The 25,653-nt window shown below is 39.8% G+C and overlaps 2 pseudogenes; one reads left to right on the forward strand and one right to left on the reverse strand.

The window, feature by feature from the left end:
• Positions 1 to 722: 722 nt before the first annotated feature.
• On the forward strand, positions 723 to 1,031 carry LOC143397237 (large ribosomal subunit protein eL37-like; annotated as a pseudogene).
• A 1,515-nt stretch (positions 1,032 to 2,546) lies between these two features.
• Positions 2,547 to 3,517, reverse strand: LOC143397245 (endoplasmic reticulum membrane protein complex subunit 7 pseudogene; annotated as a pseudogene).
• Positions 3,518 to 25,653: the final 22,136 nt, after the last annotated feature.

Raw genomic sequence — 25,653 nt, forward strand, 5'->3', positions numbered from 1 at the left:
TACCAGTAAATGAATGTAGTCAGGCTGTTAAGGCAATGCAGAAGAGGAAGCCAGGTTGAAATATCAAGAGGAGGGAGCAATCCCCCCCAACAAAGTAGGTGTTTCTTGAAATAAGTCCTGAGGGACCATCAGCTTTCAGCCTGGAAGGAGAACGGAAAGAAGGGCATGCTAAACGGAGTAGCAGTTTGCAAGGGTATGTTGGCTTTTCTCAGCAAGGAAGTGAGAACTGAGGGTGCCAAGGTGCTGAGTGGGAGGAGTATGGGAGGAGGGAGAGAGGCGGGAAAGAAAGGCAGAAGCTGGATGTGTGGGCAGGGGTGTAGGGTGTGGTTAAAGGATGAGTTTGCAATGTCTGCTGGAACACCCACACGGAGACATCCTGAAAGTAGATGATTAAATGGATCAGGGGTCAGGAGAGTGGTCTGGGATGGAGACACAAACTTGGGTAGAGGTACTTATGGATATTGAGGGAATTGATTGAATTATCCAAAGATATAATATTTCACTGAGAAGAGAAGGAGCAGGACTGCATTCTGAATTGTCCTGACATTCAAGGGACAAATAGAGGAAGGAATTACCATAAAGACTGAAAAGAAGTACCAAGAAAATAATGTAAAAAGGAATATATGGGGCTAAAGAGCCAATGGAAGAGACTAGAAATGGTATCATAGGCTGCAGGTCAAAAAGTACCTATTGGATTCTTTGGTTTCTGTGACAGAAGTGAGATGAGGAAGGGAACCTTGTCATTTGGAAAATGTCATAATAAGATGCACACATTGTGCCACTGCTGGGGTTCTAAGGCCTACCACCTTTAGAAGTTGACCTGTGGCAAATGTGGCTACCCTGCCAAGTGCAAGAGAAAGTGTAACTGGCATGCCAAAGCTGAAAGAGGAAACACCACCAGGACTGGTCTAATGAGGCACCTAAAAATTGTACACCACAGATTCAGGCGTCGATTCCGTGAAGGAACAACTCCTAAACCCAAGAGCGCAGCTGTGCAGCATCCAGTTCCTCTTGGGAGTTTCAGCAATTGACCATCCAATAAGTGTTCTGGTTTTAAAAAATAAAAAGATAAGTGTCTGTTGGTATCATTTGACACTTAGGTTAGATTCCTATTTCTGATACAACAAAATTGAGTTCATCCTCTGTTTCCCAAAGATTCAATCTGACCCACCTGTAAGATACTCACTTCCCAGGTCCCGGAAATTCTTAACTAATACTGAAGTCCAAAATGTCATCTAAGCATTATCAGCTCAGAAATCACAAATAATATCATCTCTATTAAACGTGGGTGAGGCTGTAGATCTAGTCCATTCTGGAACAAAATTCCTTTCCACCTGTGCATGTTTGAAGCTAGAAAACAACTTATCTGTGTCCGAAATATGGAGACACAGGCATCAGGTCATAGGTGCAGGCATTCCCACTGAAGATGGGGAGAAAATGGAAGAAACTGAGCAATCACCAGTCACATAAAATTTCAAAGTCTACGGAAAAATAACATTAAGTTTTCAGACTTGGGAATAATCCTTGGTGATTCAAGCTTCCCTCTTGGGACTCAAAGCTCAGCCCTCTCTGAGGCATCTTTCCTTTTGCTGGTGTTTGTAGCTGAGTAGTTTTATCAACCTATTTCTTACCAGTGAATTTTGGGGATCCACTAACCTTCTTAACACTTCATTCTTTCTGTCCTTTTCAATTCAAGTTGGCAGTATTTCTGCTGGAAGAATATTCTCAAAAACCTAGAGGATCTCTTGTATATGTCATGGGGATTCACTCCATCAGGCAAGAGGCTTATTCACAGGTCCTTCCCTGATCTTTCCTCCACATTTAGTGTCTGCCAAAATAGCTGAGTTACATACTCTTTATTTTATTTTTTTCTATTATTTTATTTTATTTTGGTACTGGGGATTGAACCCAGGGATGCTTAACCACTGGGCCACATCTCCAGCCCTTTTTATATTTTTATTTAGAAATAGGATCTCGATAAGTTGCTGAGGGCCTCCCTATATTCCTGAGGCTGGCTTTGAACTTTCAAATCCTCCTGCCTCAGCCTCCAGAACTGCTTGGATTCCAGGCATGTACAACCATGCCTGGCTCACATTCTCTCTCTCTCTCTCTTTCTCTCTCTCTCTCTCTCTCTCTCTCTCTCTCTCTCTCTCTCCCCCTTCTCCCTCTCCCTCTCCCTCTCCCTCTCTCTCTCTCTCTCTCTCTCTCTCCCCTTCTCCCTCTTTTTCTCCTTCTCCCTCTCCCTCTCCCTCTCTCTTTCCCTTTCCCTTTCTCCCTTTACAGTCTTCATATGATTTATTAATGTCATTTTCTATAGGACACTGTGACATCAATATTGATCTCATACAGACAAAGAATGAAAGTTGGGTTTTCTTGTGTACCAAGTATAAAACATCTGTTAACAAGTTAGCATATACAACAGTTGTAAGAGATCAACTTTCAGGATGACTCACTTTATACTAGTTGCTTCACATGGTTTTCCCTCAAAACTTGGATGCCACCCAGTGTCGCTGTGTTTGTGCAAATGCCTGCCGTGAACTACCGGACTACTTTCTTTTGCCAGCCCCACTTTTGCTTGTTTTACTGCTGCCACTGCTAGATTTGCCAGGTGATTTTGAAGAGAAGAGTCTTGTCATGAACTCAGATACATCAGGCAATTCATGGTTGGAATTCAGCGTATTCATTGACTCTCCATCTCCTGTCTCATGTCAGGATCACTTGTGTTGACCACTTTGGGCAGAAGCACAAATATCAATAATGGAAGAACCATCATCATAATCATTGGATTCATAAGAAAGTCTGTTCAGCCCCATGATTCCCTTTTAATAAAGTAAGAAGGTGTACCTGAAGATTTCTTTTTTCTTTATTAAATTATTTATTTTTCTAGTTTGTTATACATGATGGCAGAATGCAGTTCATTTCATATTACACATATAGAGCACAATATTGCAAGTCACTGGTTGTACCCAAAGTATTTTCATAGCATTCGTGTCTTCATACCTTTACTTAGGGTAATGATGTCTAACTCATCCCATCATCATTCCTACCCCTTGTGGACCTGAAGATTTCACTGGAGAGGATAGGGCAGTCTGGCCACTTCTGATGTTTTGATATAATTCATGTATCTTGCTCTCATTTTTCTTTTTGAAGTGATATCAGCTCTGTCAAACTTGTAAGCTGGAGAAATAACTTCCACTACATAAGATCCAGAAGGTATATCACGAACCCCAAAACTCCAGTCTGTCTTAAGGAAGCCGATGTGCTCTTCTCTGTCTATAAGCACTCAGATCCAGTCCTGAGGCTTCACCCCTGGAACAACTGCACGCCCCTCAATCTCGAAACAATCTCTTAGGCTGACCCTACTCTCTCTATCCCTTGGCTGCAGCCCTGGGTACTTCCAAACTCTGGGCAAAGATGGAAGAAGCCCCACAGAGTGACCGCCATGACAGCAGCTCTGGGCAGTCAGGACGGCCTTACATACTCTAAAATGTCTTCTGTGGATAAAGTGCTCCAACATTTTTTTTTTTGCCCTTTTCAATGCTTTATTCATCAAATCACTCAATACAATTTCACTCTATAGGTTCTTTTTTAAAAAAAATTTATTATGGTTTCTTTGTTGACACATAAGGTCTTTTTAACATTTATTTTATTAATTTATTTTGTGTGGTGCTGAGAATCGAATCTAGCACCTCGCACATGCTAGCTGAGCACTCTACTGCTGAGCCCCAGCCCCAGCCCTTCTATAGGTTCTCAATCAAGAAAACGACAATCCTTAATGCAAAGCACTGCAATAGACATAATCAATTCACAGCAGACAATTCTAGATTAATTAATTCAACTTTTTGATCTTTCTGAGGTATAAGCAAAATTTGTCCAGCCACACCTTTGGATTTTTCTCTAGAATACTTTGCTTACCGCAGATTTCTCAATTTTACCGTCTTTTGCAATCTGGATAGGTTAAGAAATTCCCAAATAACCCAATTCTCATTCCTGTTTGTTTAAAAATTCTTCCCTCAATTGATTTCTTTCCATATAGCTTCCTAGAAATAGCAAGAAGATCAGAAACCTCGTCTAAATGGCCAATCTCATCACCTACAAATTCTATTCTCCACATGAGTACAGAACACAGCTCTGCTCAGCTTTCTGCCACCATATAACAAGGATTTCCTTACTTTCAGTTTCCAATAACATGTTCCTCATTTCCTCCCAAGCCCTCATTGATAATGTCTTTAACATCCACATTTCTACAGCAGCTTGTTCTGGCTGACTTGTTCTCTGAATGATATGTGTTTTCTCCCCACTTTTCGGATTCCTCATTGGCAATTATTACTATTTCTACTAAGGGTCTGCTTAAGGTAATCCAGGTTTTTTCTATTATGCACCTCATAATTCTTCCAGCCTCTTCCCACTGTCCAATTCCACAGTTTAGGCATTCATTACAGCAGAACTCCTCCTTCAGGTATCAAAATCAATTTGATTTTACCACTGTGACAAATTATGTGAACATAACTCAACACAAACTTATTATCTTAGATTTATTATTTATTGCCATGTTGGGAATTGAACCCAGGTCCTTGTGCATGACAGGAAAGCACTCTACCACTGAGCTACATCCCAGCTGATTTATTATCTTATAATGCTAAAGGTCAAAAGTCTGAAATGAGTCTTACTGGGCTAAAATCAAGCTGTCAGCAGGACTGTGTTCCTTCTAGAAGCTGTAAGAGAAAAACCATTTCCTGGCCCTTCCCACCTTCTATTGGCCTCCCATATTCCTTGGCTTATAGCCCTGTTCCTCTGTCCTCAAAGTCAACAATATCAGTCTGGGTCCTTCTCACACTTTCATCTCTCTGATTCTCCCCTTTCTGCTTCCTTCTTCCACTTATAAGGACCCTTGTGATTTTATTGGGCCTGCCTGGATAGTTCAGAGTATCCTGAACCAGAATATTAACATTGATATAATAGTGTTGACTAATCTATAAACCTTAATTCAAATTTTGTTGCATTTTAATACCTAGCATCCTTAATCATCTGCACCCTTAATTCCCCTTTACAGTGGAACCCAGCATATTTACAGGTTCCAGGGATTTGGATGTGAACAGTGGCATATACCTATAATCCCAGTGACTCAGGAGGCTGAAGCAGAAGAATTGCAAGTTTGAGGCCAACCTGGGCAACTTAATGAGATACTGTCTCAAAATAAAAAATAAAAAGGACTAGGGATATAGCACAGTGGTAGAACATGCCTGGGTTCAATCCCCAGTGTCCCCACTCCAAAAAGAGGCATTACCTGCCTACCATAGTAATTAATTTAATTATGGATAATTCAGACAAGCTCAAATCATTCAACAATATTCGACAATACATCTGGGCAGTACCCTTCAAAAATGTTCAAATCAAATCAAACAAACAGAAAGAATGAATGCCTGGGGAACTATTACAGACAGAAAGAACCTAAGGAGACCTGACAATCTGCTACAGTACGTGATCCTAGACTGCATTCTGTTCCATTGGTGAGCCCATTTAGAAAATTTGAATTAAGGTTTATAGATTAGTCAACATAATTTGATCAATGTTAATATTCTGGTTTTGTTCTTTACATGGTGATTATAAATAATGTCATTTGGGGAAGCTGGGTAAAGTGTATATGGAAATTCTTTGTACTATTTTTACGACATTAAAAAATAGTAAATGAGGGACTGGGGATGTGGCTCAAGTGATAGCGCACTCACCTGGCATGCCCGGGGCACTGGGTTCAATCCTCAGCACCACATAAAAATAAAGATGCTGTGTCCACTGAAAACTAAAAATAAATATTAAAAAATTCTCTCTCTCTCTCTCTAAAAAAAATAGTAAATGATTTCAAAATGAAGTTTAAAATTTGAAGAAGAATGTTCATGAATAACCTGGTAGAGTAGTTTCTTTGGTGGGGTGGGGTCAAAAGCCAGATTCAGCAAGTTGAGAAATGAAAAGAGCAGAAATGGAGAGGAAGACACCTGTCTTAAATGTGACTGTAACGTGAAGCAATGCAAAGACAGAGCCAGAAGCTGAAGGAAGGCCACATGGAGGATTGTTTTCTTAAGACGTAACTGGACGTCACCTCTGGGAAATCATCCATGTTCTGAAATCTTCAAAATTAAACTCTTCCTTCCCTCCACCTTGCTCAGCCTGTTAGAAGTTAATCTAAAAGCAGCAGAGGGGTTCTTGGTGGATTTAAAGAGAAGAAACAATGTAATCAGGTTTTCACATTTTAATACCAGTCCCCCTGCCAGAGAAGAAATCAGAGGATGATGTTACTGAACAAACCGTTTAGAGAATTTTTGTAACTATCCAGAAAGAGGGATGACAGCCTAATCCACGACAACAGGAATAGAGAAAGGAAAAGATCAGAGGCAGTGAAATCTTATTGTTCAGATTCAACATGGCAGATTAAACATGTATATTTATTTCTATTCCCATCTCAAATCCCAGTAAGTTATATGGAAAAGTAATAAACTCATATTGTTAGGGGACAGGAGCTATTCCTATTGCTGCTTAACAAACTGCAGTGTGATGTAGACGTTTGTTATCAGGTTTGGTGAAAGTTTTTATGAGTGGGGTTTTAATTTTATCACATGCTCTTTCTATACATATTGAGATTATCATGTGGTAATCTTTTTTATTCTGTTAGTATGGTAAATTACATTGGTTTTTGAATGTTAAACTCACCTTGTATTCCTGGGGGAAAGCTTGAATAATACTGATATAGTGTTCTTTTTATATATTGCTGGATTTGATTTGTTGATAGTTGGCTAAGTATTTTTATGTCTATGTCCATGAGAGATATTAATCTTTAATATTTGTTTTATTCTTTTAAATTATTTGTGTGACTTTGGTTTCAGGGTAATGCTGCCCTCATAAAATGAATTATAAAGTGTTTTATTTTCTGGAAGAGTTTGTGTAGACTTGCTATTATTATTTATTTCTTAAACCTTTGATAGAATTCACCAGAAGGTCATCTTAAATGGAGAAGGCTGAAGTTTTCCTTATGGAAAGGGTTTTAACTAGGAATTCAATTTCTTTAATAGATATACAGCTTTTGAGGTTGTCAATTTCTTAAGTTTTTTTAAAATATGTTTTAGTTGTAGGTGAACACAATATCTTTATTTATTTATCTTTATGTGGTGCTGTGGCTCGAACCAAGTGCCTCACCCATGCTAGGTGAGCGCTCTACTACTGAGCCACAACCCCAGCCCTATTCTTAAGTTTTAATATTTGTGTTTCTCAAGAAATTGGTCCATTTTCTCTAAGTTTGAATAAAGTGGCTTATAATATTTTTATCTTTTCAATGTCTATCATATATATAGTGATACCCCCTCTTTCATAACTGATACTTTTTTCCTTAACATTATTGCTTTTGCATTCAGAGGAGCATCTAACCACAGCAGATCATCTGATAAGTTTATATGAAAATATTGGCTTGCAAGGATGTTGGAGGATATGCTACACAGAAGATAAAGTAAATGAAAAACCAAGATAAATATTAACTTCGGGGTGGGTAGAGTAGGGAACTGCACAAACAATAAAATTAAAGTACAAGGGCTAGGGGTATAGTTCAGTAGTAGAGGGCTTGCCTAGCATGCATGAGCCCCTGACTTTGATCCCCAGCACAGTAAAAATATAAAATTAAAATTAAAGCATAGTAAATCAATAGGCTCAGTATACATTCACGCCATGATGTCTATTGATAGCCTTCGATTTACCCTTCAGAGAGAACCTGGCTGAGTGGGAAGAGAATGGTGACTGTTGTTTATTGTTATAAAGATTCTCAGTGTAATTTATTTTTAAATTGCATGTTACATTGCTTTGACTACACCAAAAAGTAAAAGAAGAAACAACAAGCACTTAAAAAAAAAAAAAAAAAGAGTGACCTTTCATGTTATAGGTTCATAAGCAAATGATAGAAATGACTTTCTTCTACTAAGCTGAAGTCTGATTGACTCTCTAATTTTCACCCCTTGGCCTAGTTCAGCTGTTTGGAAAGCCCCAGATATGACTGCTTCCTCCTCCCCAGGAGGATAACGGGTTTTTGGGCGGATCTCTCAGGAAACAGATTTCCTGAGCTTGCCAGCCCCTTTGCCTCTTCTTCCCACATAGAACCAACTCTGGGATGAGCACGCCACAGATAGGGCAGACCAGGGCTTCCATAAGGGACAGGAGGAGAGTTTGAACTTAAACTCCAAACTGACTGAGGCATTCCTGCTCATTTCCACAATCCTGTGGAGCATGCTCAGTGGGAGAAATCATCAGAGAAGAGGACTACATTCATTAAGTATGCACAATGCTCCAGTTTATGGGCTGGAGGTTTTACTTACATTATTACATTTCATCCTCAAAACAATTGTGTGTGTTTAGTGCCACTGAACTGAACACTTAAAAATGGAGAAGGTAGTATATTTTATTTATTTTTTTTTTTTAGAGAGAGAGAGAGAGAGAGAGAGAGAGAGAGAGAGAGAATTTTTTAATATTTATTTCTTAGTTTTCGGCGGACACAACATCTTTGTTTGTATGTGGTGCTGAGGATTGAACCTGGGCCGCACACATGCCAGGCGAGCACGCTACCGCTTGAGCCACAGCCCCAGCCCCAAGGTAGTATATTTTACATCTTGTATGTTTTACCACAATTTAAAACAAAAACACCTTGGGTGGTAAGGATTATCCCCATTTTTCAGAAAGTTAAGTAACTTGCCCAAACTACCCACCCAGTCAGTAGGTGTGTGAGCCAGGTGTGAGTTCAGGTTTGTCTGGCTTGGAAGCCTATGGCTTCCTGCTCTGTTGAGATGTCCCCAGTGATAAGAAGCAAAGGAAACTAAGGAATCAGCCATAGGAGAGGATTGTGGTCTGTTTTTAGTTTCACCATTTTGTTCAGTGCCAGCCTGACGTTCCTCCCTGGAGCAGGGAACAAATGTTCTGCGAGAAGGTATCATCAGACTGTTTCTCAGGCACAAAGGCTATATTAATGACAGGTGTAACTGTTGTGGCAGAAATGGAGCTCAGGCTGAATGTGGAGCTCTAGGACTCTTAAGTACTCTATGGGAGGTTTCTTTCTCTTGTCCAAATTAGCTGAAGTGTCTTTTTCTTTTTCTTTTTTGTAGTCCCAGGGGTGGAATCCAGGACCTTGAGCATGCTAGGCACGCTGATCTATATTCCCAGCTCTTAGCCAAAGTTTTAAATGATGTAAATTTGATTCTTTCCCTGCAGGATTCGGGGAAAGGGACACTTGACAGAGACAGCAAGATCATCAGCATTTCATTGAAATCCAATCAAGAGGGCCCAGTAGTGGGAGGGAAGGCTTAGGAGAACCAGTGGAAGAATAATTACAAAAATAACACTGCCTAACACTTCTATAAAGTGGGTCATGTGGCAGACACTCCTCTAAGCACATTATATGTACTAATTTGTTTAACATAACCACCAACAGGTATGTGACTGTTATCAATTAGCTAAAGGGTACAAAGTTAAAATATAATCCAAAGTACTGAATTATCCTATGTGCCAATCTCTACCTAACAAAGTGGGTTATTATTTTTAATTGACCCAAACTAAAAACTATCTAAATGTCTAACACCAGGGAATATTAAAGCCATGGAATGTAGGCAGATAAAAAGGATAAAAATAATAATAACCATTATTTGCTGAATGTTCATATTGTCCATGCATGCTTTACATAGATTACCTCCTTTATTCTTTGCCCTTTAAGGCAAATTCTACTAGAAGCCTGTTAGTTTTCTGTTACTATGATGAAATACCTGAAATAATCAAGTTAAATGGAGAAAAGGTTTGTTTTATCTCATGGCTTCAGAGGTTTCAGTCCATGGTTACTTATCTGTGTTACTTTGGGCCTGTGGCAGCACAGTAAACCACAGCAGGAACACATGGAAAAGAGCTCTATTCATTCATGGTAGCTGAGAAGCAAAGACAGAGGAAGGTACCAGGGTCACAGTCTCCCCTTCAAGGACATTCTCCCAATGTCCTAAATTCTTCCAACTAGGTGACACCTCTTAAGAGCTCCACCATGGGCTGGGGATGTGGCTCAAGTGGTAGTGCACTAGCCTGTCATGCGTGCGGCCCGGGTTCGATCCTCAGCACCTCATACAAACAAAGATGTTGTGTCCGCCAATAGCTAAATAAATAAATATTAAAAAAAAAAAGAGTTCCACCATCTCCCAGTAGTGCTATAGGCAGAGGATCAATCTTTCAACACCTGGTTGCTGGGGGACTCTTCAGATTCAACTATAGCAGAGCCCATTTTAAGGTCTGGAGAAGAGGCTCAGAAGGTTTAGAAGGTTAGGTAGAGTAGATTTGAAACCCAATACCATCCAACTTCAGGACCCAAGCTCTTACCTACTTTGTTATTTTGCCTCTGAAGATAGGAAGGTAAAAAGTATTGCATAAAACTGACCAGGATTATAATCACTACAGAACCTGAGGCCATGGGAAAATGCCAATCATGACTATAACAGACAAACCAGGCAAGGGGCTAATTTGAGTGAATGGAGTGGAAGCTGTTCTCTCTAAATATAGTTGTCAAAGGGAACATGGAATGAAGCCCTCTTCCCTGAATTTCGGGATGACTCTTTCCCCTTAGATGTTACGGTGCTTCATGCCACTTGAGCATCTCAGCCGTCATGCTGGGGAATCCAGAAGGGAGAGAGATGACAGAAAGTAGTGCTTTTCCTTTCCCAGGCTCCCCTAGGCCTGCAGACCTGCACTGACACGTTCCTTACCAGAGTTACACCTGCAGGGAGCAGATGATGCTCAGGCCGTGTCTGCCTCCTGCATCCACTGAGTCCCCAGCCTTCTGGGGACTGCTCACACGCCATCTCTGTCTTTAGATCCTGAGTCTTCATCTGCACTCTCAGCTGCACAGGCGCCTCAGAGGGAACACCTTCTTTGACTTTCGCACACACAGAGCTGCTGTTAGCATAGCTGGGTTCACTGGTAACTGTGGAGGGGAGACAGGAGAGGTTTCCATGGAAGCCACACAATATCACCCAATTTCTTAAATGTCCTTTGCCCTTTCTCAGCAGCCCCAGCTTCTGTCCAGAACTCTAGTTCTTCTCCATTTCTTTGGCTTCTCCTTTGCCCTCCTCTTTCTCCTTACTAGTGTCTGCCCTAATCCAGAGCAAACCCAGTAATTCTCCCTTTGCTTTAAGCAAAATGGCTGCCCCCCCACCCCTCCACCCTCCCCTCCTACCTGCTAATTCCCTCCCAGTGAGTCACACATCTTACCCCAGGAGATTTGTCAAAGTACTTTTCCTCAAAGATCTACTTCTTTCCTGAAAAGAATCAAGAAATTCTGCTAAAATCTGTTAACAAAAAAATATTAAAACAAATAAACTTAGATCAGGTTACTCAGAAAATAGACTCAGAGACAGAGACTTGTGTGCAAAGATTATTGGGAAATGCTATCAATACCTGTAAGGAGGGATTTTGAACTTGTCAGGTGGGACTGAACACTAGGAGAAATTTAAGCTGTGAAGCACTTGCAATGAGAATCTTTACCCAATCTCATGGAAAGTTCTGGAGTTGGGATGGGCCTTTGGAATCTTGCCATTGAAACAAGGGGGTCAGGCATTTGAACTTCCCACTCCACATGCACATTAATGGGGTCAGTTATTGGATACCAGACAGTCCACCTAGCTGAGGACAATTCCAGATAGGCACATCAGCAGACAAATTGCTGGCAGCTGGGTAATGAGTGCCTCAGTCCTTGAGGAGAATGAGGGGACTGTGGATGACATCCACTACCGTCAAAATAATTCTTAAAAAAGTATGAAGTAACTTAAATATCTATTGAGGCCATCTGGGCAACATGGCAACACTCTTAATCTCTTAAAACAGCAACAACAAAAATATACATAATCTAAAAATATTCACTATAGTCTAAATTTTATTTATTTTGGTATTTATGTTTTTAATTGATACATAATAATTGTATATTTTAATGGGGTTCAGTTTTGTTTTGTTTTTGTTTTCTGTTCTTTTGGTGCCAGAGATTGAAGCCAGAGGCACTTAACCACTTGAGCCATATCCCTGGCCCTTTTTATTTTTTATTTTGAGACAGGGTCTCACTAAGTTGCTGAGATTGCCTTTGAACTTGTGATCCTCCTGCCTCAGCCTCTTGAGCTGCTGGGATTATAGGTGTGCACCACCACAACCGGCATGGGGTAGTTTAATGCTTCAATACATGTGTATGTTATTTAGGGTAACTAGTATAAAAATGTTTAGGAGTTTTTTTGTGGTGAGGATATTCGAAATCTCTTCTAGTCTAAACTTGTCATACTACCTCTGGAAAGAGGTTTATAAAACAGTAATAATAGTATTGTTGTTATAATAATATTGAAAGTAAATCTTTTTGGGTCCCCAAGAGACCAGGTAGGAGCTGATCAAATCTGCTGCCCACTTGAATTTCTTTCCCCATGAATTTTCTGTATGAAATGGTATTTCTCTCCACTTCCTGCCTTGAATTGTGCTGCAGCCTGAGCAGCTGTTGAGCAGCTGTCATGTCCCACTGCAATCCAGGGGTAGCTTGAGCACCTCAAGGGCAGGCCATGGCTTCAGAGGGTGTGGGAGGAACACGAAAAGTTGGGGTAGCTCCAATCCCGCAAAACATGCAGCAAACTCCCAGACAGTGACCACTGCTGTGTCCCCTGTGGCGGAAATTCCTGGTTGTTCCCCTTTATCTGTCATCCTTGTCATTCTAATCATGAAAATATTAATGATCATTTATTGAGAGTTTACCATATGCTGGTAAATATTCATAATCTCATTTCTCTCTCACAACAATTGTATGAAGTTATATACAATTATTTTCATTTGACAAGAAACTGAAGTTTTTGCAAAACTTTGTGGATATGCTAAAAAACATTGAACTGTACACCTTAAATGGGTGAATTTTATGGTGTGCATTTCAATAAACCATTAAGAAAGAGAGAGCAGACAGAGGGAGGGAGAGAGAGAAAGGGCAAGAGAAGGAGAAGAGAGAGAGAGAGAGAGAGAGAGAGGAACCAACATGTATAAAGATCACAATGGTTGCCCAAGATCACAAAGTTACAAAGTGGTGGATTCTGTTAGCAAGAAACCAGCAAAGAAGGGATATTTCACCATATGGGTGTCCTGAGAGAGGGCCACATAAGCCACAGGGCTCAGTCTCATTGGCAGCCCTTGAAGATGATGAGGTCTCTAGATGGGCAAGCCCTTCAGGCAGTCACTTCCATGTTTGTCACCAACATCTGAGAGTAGCCCCGTCCGGGTGGGGATAGAGAGAGGTTGGAATGAGAATGAGAAAAATGGGTGAAACCTGGCACTGGAAGCCCCATGGCAAAATTCTCCACTACCTGAATGTCCATATCAGGAGCTGTTGCAAATTGGCTGTGTGGAAGGTGGAAATGAAGAGGCTTGAGGAGATTCTGGGGTGTATGTTCCAAGTGCCCTGGTAGCTGGTATCTAGCTAGATGAAAGTCAGAGGTCCAAGCTGTGGCGCAGCAGCAGGCTGTGGTTCCAAATCTGTGTCTTTGTCCATGCTGGACTTTGTCCTCCTGTGCCTGTGTGCCCTTTGTGTGGTATCCAAGTCAGCCATGGAGTGATTGCTCCAACAGCATGTGCCAGAGCCACTAATTAGAGTGGTAGCATTATCAAGAGAGTACATATGAAAAACTCAAGTGGGCTTGAAAACCTTGACCTTATCACAAGAAATTTCAAAAAGAGCTGTTAGATAATTTCAACTGTGGTCTGATTTTAAATGGGGGTAAAAATGCTTTGAAATTTTTTAACTCCTACTTGGGCAAAATTTCTCATTGATGAGCAATTACCAATAACTTGAATAGATCAATAAAAATCTTTACTGATAACTATTTATAGCCATTCCAAGCATATAAAAAGAGAATGTTTAAAAAATTATGGTCCTGCTATATTTGCAATTTTCACTGCAGAGTGGTGCTGTCTCCTACCAGGCAGCCAATGGCCACATGTGGCCACCAAGTGCGTGAACTATGACTGGTCCAAACTGGGATACCCTGTCACACACTGGATGTCAAAGACTTAGTAAGAAAACAAGAAAGTATCCCATTGGTAAATTTTATATTGAAGACATGTTGAAATCATAATAGTGGGGATATATTAGGTTAAATAAAATTCATCATAATTTTTTTAAAAGTTGTATTCATGGAAACAAGCTCAGGTTTCTCATTAAAAATGTGAAAATATTTTATTTGGAAATTTTCATACAAATACAGGATTTAATATGTTCTATAATTACTTTATCTTTATTTTTATACTTTAATAAAAAGAAAACGTAATTTCTTTTTCCATCAAGCTCCACATCAATGACCCCAAATCCTTTCTAGTTTATTTAAATATGCTCTAACAGTATAGAAATTTCCTACGAATGCAATGACATGTAATGGTTTCAGAGAAGGATCTTTGAGTATCATTAAAGTTTGGAAAGAAAAGCATTTGTAAGCATCTGTCTGAATTCTAGTAATGCAGAGTTATGCATATTGTATATTGCATGGTGTATCTGTCAATAATTATGAAAGAAATTCTTGGGCATCTTAGGGAGAACTGATCTAGTCACTGAACAGTGGGGCAGTGGGACACAGGTGTCAATCTGAATGACTGGTGGAGAGAGATGGGGCCTTTTGCCTTTTTTGAGCTATAGGTTAAGTACAGCCCTGGCCTGGCTCCTACTTGGGCAAAATTTCCACTACATGAGAATGTTTCCACTACATGAGAATTTCCCCTATACTGTGAAGTCCCAAAGCCCTTGCTCAGCTACCAAGCATCTGTGGGTAGGTTTCCTATAACCCGTATGCCTGAGGCGAGGCATGCCAAAAAGCAGAGGCCAGGCTGCCCGTGTGCTTGTAAACTAGGCTATTTTTTTTTTTTTACACAGTGACTCTGGCAATCCATTTAGTTACTGTTATGGGACAGCCCAATGCCAAGGCTGACTTTCTGTTTCCAGTTCCATACCTCTGGGCTGAATCCGAACACACCATAAACAGCCTCCGCAATGCAGGAAGCCACCTGTGTGCCACTCACTCTCGTTATTCAAGAGTTGTTGGCACTTTCTCAGCTCTTCTGAGGTTAGGAACTCACACTGGGGGAGTCCAGGAGACTGACTGGCCTTTTGGAAAATTATCAGGGAGGTCTGAAGGGGCCAGAAGTCAATGTTAGGTCCCAGATTACTGGGTCGCCTTCTGGAACTGCAAAGAAACAATATGGAATCTGTTCAGGTTAATATTGCTCTTTCAAATTCTGTGTGGCCTTGGGCCTGCTCCGTGATGTAATTGTCATAACTTTCTCCATCTTTGTCCCAAAATACCTATGCAATTGAGCTTGAAGCAATGGGTATACGTGTAGGTGGCACATATTGCCATAAAAATTGTCTATGTGTGGATGTACACAAAGGGTGTGCTTAGTTTTAAAAAGTGACTGAGGTCATGGGTGTTATTTACTGTTAATTGTTTAAGTATGAAATAAATAGTCAAACTTTAAAAAAACTCTCAAATTATTTTCAATGTATACTTAAAATGTCTAAAGTCCTTTGAAGAAAGTGTCAAAAGAAATTTTAAATAGCCAACAATAGGGGAATGATTTAATAAATTAGAGGAATAATGAATTATCATTTATTGTACACTCATTTATATGCATTATTTCATTTTTTAAAATTGCTCAAGATAACTGAAAAGGATTATGATCATTATCACTTTTATTTTATAAATGAAAAAACCAGGACATAAACACACTAAGTCACTCACAAAGACAGTAACTAGCCAGGCCAAGCACAGTGGCATGCCTGTAATCCCAGAGACTCAGGAGGCTAAGGCAGGAAGATCCCAAATTTGTGGCCAGCATGGGCAACTTAGTAAAACCATATCTCAAAATAAAAAATGAAAAATGGGGCTGGAGTTGTAGCTTAGTGGCAAAACGCCCCCGGGGTCAATCCTCAGTATCATGAAAAAAGAGGGACAGGGAAGAGGAGGAAGAGGAAGAGGAAGAGGAAGAGGAAAAGCAGCAGCAGCAGCTAGCCAGTGGCAGAGCTGGGATCCTAACCTAAGCCAGGTTCTGCTGTCTACACCCAAGTTTAACCCCCAGGTTATCAAGTAACACACCAGCATACCACCACGGTAGATTTTCATAGCAACTCACACTATTAGTATGGCTATAATTGTAAGAATCCTTTTAAAAAATAAAGCCAATTTGGGCTAAAGTTGGAACTAAGTGGTAGAGTACTTGACTAGTGTGTGTGAGGCCCTGGATTCCATCCTCAGTGTACGTACACACACACACACACACACAAGGGCAATTTTGTAGCATTTATCACAATTTTAAGATGCACATATCATTTGTCACACAATTATCATTTCTAGGACACATTTTATGGGTCAACTTGACTGGGCTAAGGGATGCCCAAGTACCTGGTTATATTTATTTTGGGATATGTCTGTGAGGGTGCTCCTGCAAGAGATTAGCATTTAAATCAGTGGACTGAGTAAAGAAAATCTACCCTCATGAATGTGTGTGGGCATCATCCAATTCATTGAGGGCACAGATTTAAAAAAAAAGAGAGAGAGAGAGAGAGAAGAGACACCTTCACTCTCTCTTGAAGCTGAGACATCCATCCTTTCCTGCCCTTGGACACAGAGCACCTGGGTCATGAACCTTCAGACTTTGGAACTTACTCAGAAGACTCCCCTCTCATCCCCTTCCTCAGTCATTAGCTTTGGACTGGGATTCACACCATCAGTTCCCCAGGTTTGTAGGCCTTCACACTTAGACTGAATTATACCACTGGCTTTTCTGGGTCTCCAGCTTCCAAATGGCAGGTGTGGAACTTCCTGGCCTCCATTATTACATAAGCCAATTCCCATATAACTTCTTTCATATATATCTGCATCTATCCTACTGGTTTTATTCTTTGGAAAATCCAACTAATTCAATGGTACAAACAAGAAATGCTTCCGCATGTACATACAAACAGAGGGACAAAGCACTAGAAATATCCGAAATGCCCATTAACAGAGGAATAGATGGACTATTTGGAGTTCTCTTGAAATGCAGTGGATCCCTATATTACTGATAAGGGAATGTCTCCAAGATGCATTATAATGTGAAAAAGCTAGTTGTACAGGCATTTTTTTTAAAGCTGTTTTGAATGAGGGACAGGGTTCACACAAAACAATATGAAGGCTACAAGGATAAAAGCTAAACTGCTAAAAATGGTTTCCTCTGAGGTGTGAGAGGAAAAAGGAAGAGTACGGAGAAATTTTTGCTTTTTTCCTTTATATATTTCTGAATTGTTTTAATTCCTTTTTCTTTCTTTTTTTTTTTTTTTAGTTCTCGGCGGACACAACATCTTTGTTTGTACGTGGTGCTGAGGATCGAATCTGGGCTGCACACATGCCAGGCGAGCGCGCTACCGCTTGAGCCACATCCCCAGCCCTTGTTTTAATTCTTTACAATGAGCATGTGCTGCTTTTGTAATAAAATAAAAATTAATATGGAAAAAAAAATTTAATGTTTTCAACCAAATTTTATTGATATGGGAAAATACTGTAACAAGTGAAAAAATTAGAACATGAAATTATGTATTTAGCATGATCTCAGCTACAGAAAAATGCCTTTAAAATCCAGGAAGGAAATATATCAAAATGTTAATAAGGACTGCCTCTGGGTGGCAGGATTATAGGATTATAGGTGTTGGTATGTTTTTTCTCTTTCTTTTTTTTTTTTTTCTCCTACTTTGGCTTTTCTATACTTTCCAAATATGCCTTATTATTTTTATAATTAGGAAAACATCAGGTTGGTCTGCCAAAGGTACAAGGCAGGTTATAAAACAAAAGCAGCTGAGGCTATCAAATAACTTCTCCAAGTTGCCGCCACCCGTGCTGGGTGGTGTGACAGCCCACTGCTATTGGCCACCAAAGGGAAATTCCTAATTATAAGAGGACAGATAAGTTGAAAAGATTGTTTTTCCCAATCTTGCTTTTCTGATAAGATTGCAAGAGGAAAAGGGAGAGAGTGATGTCAAAGGAAAGGTGGCAAATGGATGAGACCACAGATGAGGCTTGATTTAGGTTGGGAAGGAGAGAACAGCAGGTCCAATCCTGAAAGACCAGCGAGGAGCCTTTAGGGGACCTTAGGGATCACTGTGGCTTTTACATTTTATGATTTCTACAGCTGAGTGAATGGGCCCTGAGGTCATAGCAGAGCACGGACATCACTGCCAGGGAGGAAGGGAAGACAGATACCATAGCACTGGTCTGAAGGGTCTTGTGTGGTCCACACAATCTGACTGCAATGATGTCAAGACACAGTGCAGTGGTTTGAATCACAGAGGTGGCAATGTTTGGGAGTAGGGTCATCTCTGTTTTTTCTTGATTTAGGAGCCAAACAGCAGTCTGAGGTATAGAGCATCTAAAAGATCCATTTTGCAAGCATTTTCGAGAAACTTTGAAAATTATTCCTTTTCCCCTTCACTTGGCCATTTTTCATTTGGCAAATGTTTATGTTTTCCCAAAATTCATACGTTGAAACCTTAATCCCAGTGTGGTGGTGTTTGGAGGGGGAACTATCATGAATGACACCATCAAAACTTCCTACCAGAGTACAGTGATCAAACAATGCATTACTGACATAAAGACAGAATATAGACTAATGGAAATAAAATTGAGATCCCAGAGATAAACCTTTACATATATAGCCAAGAGATTTTTCTTTCTTTTCTTTTTTTTTTTTTTTACTAAGGTGCCAAGACCACTCAATAGAGAAAGAACAATCGTCAACAAATGGTGCTGGGAAAACTGGATATTCATATGCAGAAGAGTAAGGTTGAGCCTCTAACTATCACCATATATAAAAATTAACTCAAAATGGATCAAAAACCTAAATGTAAGACCTAAGGCTATAAAATTCTTAGAAGAAAACACAGCAGGGCTTGGTGGCATATACCTGTAATCCCACCCAGCAACATGGGAGGTTTGAGATAGGAGGATCACAAGTCAAGGCCAGCCAGCCTCAGCAAATTAACAATGCCCTCAGCAACTTTTTGAGACTCTGTCTCAAATAAAAATAAAAATGACTGGGGATGTAGCTCAGTGATAAAGCACCCCAGGTTAAATTTCCAGTTTAAAAGAGAGAGAGAGAGAGAGAGAGAGAGAGAGAATAGCTGTTACAAAGAAAGAAAGAAAGAAAGAAAACAAAGCACAAGGTTCATGACATTAGATTTGGCAATTTCTTGGGTGGGATACCAAAGGAACAGTTAACAAAATTTTTTAAAATAGGCAAATTGGAATTTACAGAATTATAATTTTTGTGCATAAAAATGACATTATAAAGAGTTAAAAGGAAACCCATAGAATGGAAAAAATATTTGCAAATCATTATCTGATAAAGGATTAATAACTAAAATATGCAAATTAATTAATAACTAAAATATTAATAACTAAAATATAAACTCCTAAAACTCAATAAGAAATAAACAAGCAATCTGATTCAAAAGTGGGAAAGGAATTGAATAGACATCTCTCTAAAGAAGACATATGTTATGGTTTAGATATGAGGTGTTCCCCCCAAAACTCACATGTGAGGTGATACACAAGAAAGTTTTGAGGTAAAATGGTTGGGTCTAAATCTAATTAATGCATTGATCCATTTGAATGAATTAGTTGGGTGGTAGCTGTATGCAGGTAAGGTGTGGCTAGAGGAGTAGTAGGTCATGGGGGTGTGCCTTTGGGATATCTGGCATAAAGTCTCTCTACACTTCCTGATTGTTATGTCCTGAGCTGTTTTTCTATGCCATGATGTTCTGCCTCACCTTGGGCCCAGATGGAGTTGGCCATCTGTGGACTAGACCTTTGAAACTATGGGCCCCAAATAAACTTTTCCTTCTCTAAAAATGTTCTCATCAGACTTTTGGTCACAGTGATGAAAAAACTAACTAAAACCACATAAAATGGCCAATAAGTATATGAAAAGATGCACAATATCACTAATAATTAAGAAAGTACAAATCAAAACTGTAATGAATTATCACCTCATACATATTAGATGCTAGTGTCCAAAAATAGACAACAATAAGTGTCAATAAGGAGATGGAGGAACTGGATTCTTGTGCTCTCTGGTAGGAATGTAAAATTGTGCAAACACTGTGGAAAAGACTATGGCAGTTCCTAAAAAAATTTAAAATATGATCCACCAACCTCACTTCAGGTATATACTCAAAAGAATTGGGAACAGAGCATCTAAAAGATATTTTAAAAACATTTTTTAGTAGTAGTAGTTGAATACAATACCTTTATTTTATTTATTTTTATGTGATACTGAGGATCGAACCCAGCACCCTGCACATGCTAGGCAAGAGCTCTACTGCTGAGCCACAACCCCAGCCCCTCTAAAAGATATTTTTATGCCCAAAATCAGAGCAGGATTATCTGTAAGAGCTAAAACATGGAAGCAACCCATATCTGCACTGACAGAAGAGCTAAGCAAAATGGGGCATGCACATACAATGGGATGTAATTCAACATCAAATAGAAGACAACTCTGTCATATGCTACAACATGGATGAACCCTGAGGATATTTTGCTAACTTACAATGGCAAAGATTTGAAGACACTGAGGGGATGGATTCTGAGAGTAAAGAGAGGAGCATTGTTTTAGAACAGGTGATAATGTAAATACTGATGCACTTACCAGCGATCCTGTTTTCAGCTTGCCAGTATAACATCTGTAAGTGGTGATCACTGCTTGCTCATTGGTGGATGAAAACGTAGACAATGAGTGGCTTATGCTAAGTAAAGTTGGCAAAGCATTTCTTGGAGTGATATAGAGGGAACCAGAAGACTTAGGGAGAGAGGAAATAGAAGCAGATTTGATAAGGGAAACTCACTTCTAGAACCCAACTTCTAATCATGACCTTCCAGACTATCCAAAGAAACCTCCTATCTCAAACACTGGTGTGTGTGTGTGTGTGCGCGCGCGCGCACATATGTGCATGCACACCCATGTGGTATTCTGGTGCTTCTTTGTTCAGTTGTTTTGTTTTTGCAGTGCAGGGGATTGAACCCAGGGCCTCCTTCATGCTAGGCAAGTTTTCTACCATCAAACTATATCCCCAGCCCCACTTCAGAAATCACTGACCTGGTGTGGGTGTGGGGAATACTGTACTGAAATGCAGTATTGGTTCAAACAAGTTTCTTGACTTAATAGGCACCCTGGGATTCCAGGTGGTCAAGGTTAAGTAGTGGCATTTTACTCTCTGGAAAGGTCAAATGAGTTACCATATGTGTAGCAAGAAATGCATGCTAATCAGACTGGTCTAATCTTCTAGGATTTTTGCAGGCTTCTGATTGATCTTGGAATGCCTAGTATGTAAAGGGAAACAGTTTACTAAGATCTTACCTTACTGGCATAAATACAATTTTAAAAATTATAGTGCTAAAACATCAAGATTGAAACAAGGTTGACTAGAGCCATCATGATAGAAAGTCAAAGCCAATTCCCAGTCTTAAGTCAACTTTTCCTGAAGGACCAATGACCACTCACCATGATAACTGTGTCCTGGGAAAGGTAAATATCCAAACTTCTCTGTTATTCAACTAACTGCAGGTGACACTAATTCCTGACCACATGCTTCCTTGATCCACGAGTCAGAGTGAGGGCTTTGGGGGTTGGCAGGCACAATTAGCCGCATAAGAGTCATGGCCTGCTCTCCTATCTTGCTAACAGAACACTGATTTTGTTTAGGTATTGGAGGAATCATATATTCCCCCTTCTTCACCTCAAAAGGCACTGATTAATCTAATCTGTCATGATGATTCCATCCTCCCCGCCACAAATTGCTTTACAAGAGAGTATGAGATAAGGGCCTGGTCCAAAGATGAACAGGGAGACTACACAGCGACTTTTGGAGAAGTTTCTCTCACTCTTTGTGGAGCAGGAGCTCACTATGGGTGGTCTGGATAACAAGGGAGCTGAAATCCGGGGCTCCTCCTTTTCCCAGCAAGGGGGCTGCACCCAGGTAGCGGTGGATCCCTTCTCCTGCTAGGCAGCACTGTAATGGCCTGGCCTGTGACCTCAGTTCTTTATTTCTTTTAATTTTTTTTTAGATGTAGATGGACACAATATCTTTATTTTTATTTATTAATATGGTGCTGAGGATCAAACCCAGGACTTCAGGTGTGTGAGGCAAGTACTTTACCACTGATCTACAACTCCAGCCCTCTACTTCAGTTCTTTAGATGCTGTGCATCTGGCATTCTCAGAGAACTGTAAACTGCCACATTGTCATCCAAACAAGCAGCCTTTGGATTTCTCTACTGAGCTGGAGAAGTTGAACTTGGGTATAATCCTTCCTGATAGAGGAAGGAAGAATATTAATTGCCACAGGCTCCTTGAAGTATTCAATCAATCGCCAATACTTCAATAAGTGTTGGATCCTCTGGATCATATGGGTCAAATGACAGAGCTATTTGCCCTGCAGTCTGGACCAGCTAAGGACTTCTCATGTTCCGGGCTTTCTTACTTTCTCACACAGAGATACTCACAGGCTAAAGGACCTTTCACTGCAACACAGACTTATACCGCAGGCCCAGTAGCACCTTGGTCCAAGCACATCTCTCTGTGAGGCTATGGGTCTCTCTTGACCTTATAAGAACCCCCTTTCCCTAATAAAGCCTATTTCTTAACCCAGTCCAGCTGGACATTGCAAATTCAGCATGAATTCAAGTGGACATCCACAATGAGCCCATCTTGTAAGACATTGTTAGAAAGGGACACCAGATACTGACTCAACTTTTTTTTTTTTTTTTTTTTTTGTCTCTGGATATAGATGGTGAGGAGGCAACTCCTGTAGCTATGGCAACTACCTTGCAAAATGAGTGGAGTTACTGATATTTTGAGAATGGCAGAGCAGAAAGACTGAAGGAATCTGAGCAGAAGACAAAAAGATGTGTCTTGTAGAATAAAAATGGCTTATCATAAGCTTAAGGTGGTGATTTCATTCACACCTGGTATTCAGAATCTGGTCTCTTTTCTGGACCAAATAAACACAAGCTGTTACACTTATTTGCAATTATATATTTAACCATTCTTTTTTTTCCCAGTCAGATGAGTAGAGAACATGGAGCACTGTTTTATTTTACATGATAAGGAAAGCAGTACATCTTCACAATCTGATTCAGGATTATGTCAAATTTCTGTCTCTGTGCTATAATTTCACTCTCAAGGACCTTGTATATCTCACTGTCTCACAAGAACTATGCTTTACTGCTTCCTTCATGACACAGTGCTGATCAGACCTAAAGACCAGGAAATAGCAGCCACCCTAGATGTTTTGGTAAAATACATGCATGATGGAGAATTGAGATAATTTCCACAAAAATTTAGGGGACTACTATCTCAGTAAAATATAAGGGCATGGAGGGATGGGAATATAACTCATTGGTAGAGCACTTGCCTACCATGTGTGTGGTCCTGGGTTTGATCCTCAGCATCACACACAAGAATTTCAAAATTGGGGGAATAAAAGCCAATAGTCTGAGGCATATTATGACAACTCCAAAGTAAAAAGTGAGTCATTTGCTTTCTCTTTCACTAAGAAAGAGTCATGATGCTTGTTGAGCCTTTGGGGGTTTTTAAGGAAATACATAGCAGAGTTGGGTAAGTTACTCTAATCACTTACTGAGCAACCCAAAATTTTGCCAGCCTTGAGTGGGACCCAATGCAAGCAAAGCCCTCTAGCTGTCCCAGGTCTCATGGAAAGCAGCTCTGTCACATGGCCCATACGACCCAGATGCCCTAACACTTCTTGAAGGGGCTAAGACTTCCTGGGATACTTCATGGAACCCATAGCAATCACAGTAGCAAGCTTTAGGATTTGGAAAAAAAAAGTACATCTTTTTAAAAATGATTTAATTAACCTATTTAATTATTAATTACTAATTATTCTCCTTCTGAGGAACAACTTTTGGCCTATATGCCAGGCTGGGTCTCTTTATCTTAAAGTGCCTATCTTGCTATTCTTCTGCTCTGCAATACAGAAGGATTCATCCTTGTGCTAGCTTCCTGTGTTGGCTAAATTCTGACTGGGTTTAACCAATAAGAAACATCAATGAGGATCTCAAACGCAGGAAGCAGGGAGAAATCTTTCTACCTCTCTAACTTCGGTGACGTCTCTGGCAGCAGATGGATCTTCCCTGTGGAGTCAGCCTCCAAAGAATGAGTAATCTTTTTTGTCCCTCTAGCCAAAGGGCAGTAGTGGCTTCATGTTATTGCTAGTCTCTGGATTGACTTCCTAACCTTTCCATTACACAAGTAGTCAAGTCCCTGTATTAAATTCTCTCCATTGAAAGTACTTTGTTTTCCTGCTTAGATCTTGAACTGATACCTTCTTGGTTTAGGGAAATCCCAGTAAATAGAACCTCAGGATGGACATAACAAAGATTTATTTTGTGCAATTTGTTTACCTTCTCCTATACTATGTCCCTCAGGAGTGATGGGTGCTTTTAACTCTCTAATTTACATGCAAATAACCTGAGGATACTTTTTAAAATTTTTTAGTTGTAGTTGGACACAATACCTTTATCTTATTTATTTATATGTCTTGTTGAGGATTGAACCCAGGGCCTTGCATGGGCTAGGTGAGCATTCTACTGCTGAGCCACAACCCTAGCCCCTAACTTGGGGACTGTATGAAAATGTAGTTCAGTAGGTATGAGTTAAGGCCTGAGAGTGCATTTCTTTTTTTTTTTAATATTATTTTTAATTGATACATCATAATTATATACATTTATGGGACATAATATGATGTTTGGTGTGTCTATAAAATAAAAAATTATTAAATTAAGCTAATTAACATATCCATATCTCACTTATCATTGTTTGGTGGTGAGACATTTGAAATGAACTCTCTTAATTATTTTGAAATATACATTTTTATTGTCAATAGTCACTTTGCTGTGCAATAGATATTTATTTATTTATTTATTTATTTTTTAAAGAGTGTGGCTCTTTCACTCTTAATCTTTTTTTTTTTAAAGAGAGAGAGAGGTAGAGAGAGAGAGAGAAAGAATTTTAATATTTATTTTTTTAGTTATCGGCGGGCACAACATCTTTGTTTGTATGTGGTGCTGAGGATCGAACCTGGGCCGCACGCATGCCAGGCGAGCGCGCTACCGCTTGAGCCACATCCCCAGCCCCTGCAATAGATATTTAAAATTCCTAACTGAAATTTTTACCCTTGGTGAGCAAACTTTCTTCTCTTTCTCTTCCCCTAGCCTCTGACAACCACTATTTTACCGTTTACTTTCATGAGTTTGACTTTTTTTAGATTCCAGTGTAAGAGAGATCTCTCTGTGCCTGGCTTATTTCATTTAGCATAATGTCCTTCAAGTTCATACATGACATTGAAAATTCCAGGATTTCCTCATTTTTTTAAAAGGCAAATGATATTTCATTGGGTGTATGTACCACATTTTCTTTATCCATTTGTTTCATTAAGGTTTTTCATCTCTGTGACCAAAAGTCCTGACAGGAACAACTTAGAGAAGGAAAAGTTTATTTTGGCTCCTGGTTTCAGAGGTTCATTTCATGGTTGGTCATCTCCATAGCACT

The sequence above is a fragment of the Callospermophilus lateralis genome, chromosome 1 (assembly GCF_048772815.1).
Source record: "Callospermophilus lateralis isolate mCalLat2 chromosome 1, mCalLat2.hap1, whole genome shotgun sequence".
NCBI classification, from domain to species: Eukaryota; Metazoa; Chordata; class Mammalia; order Rodentia; family Sciuridae; genus Callospermophilus; species Callospermophilus lateralis.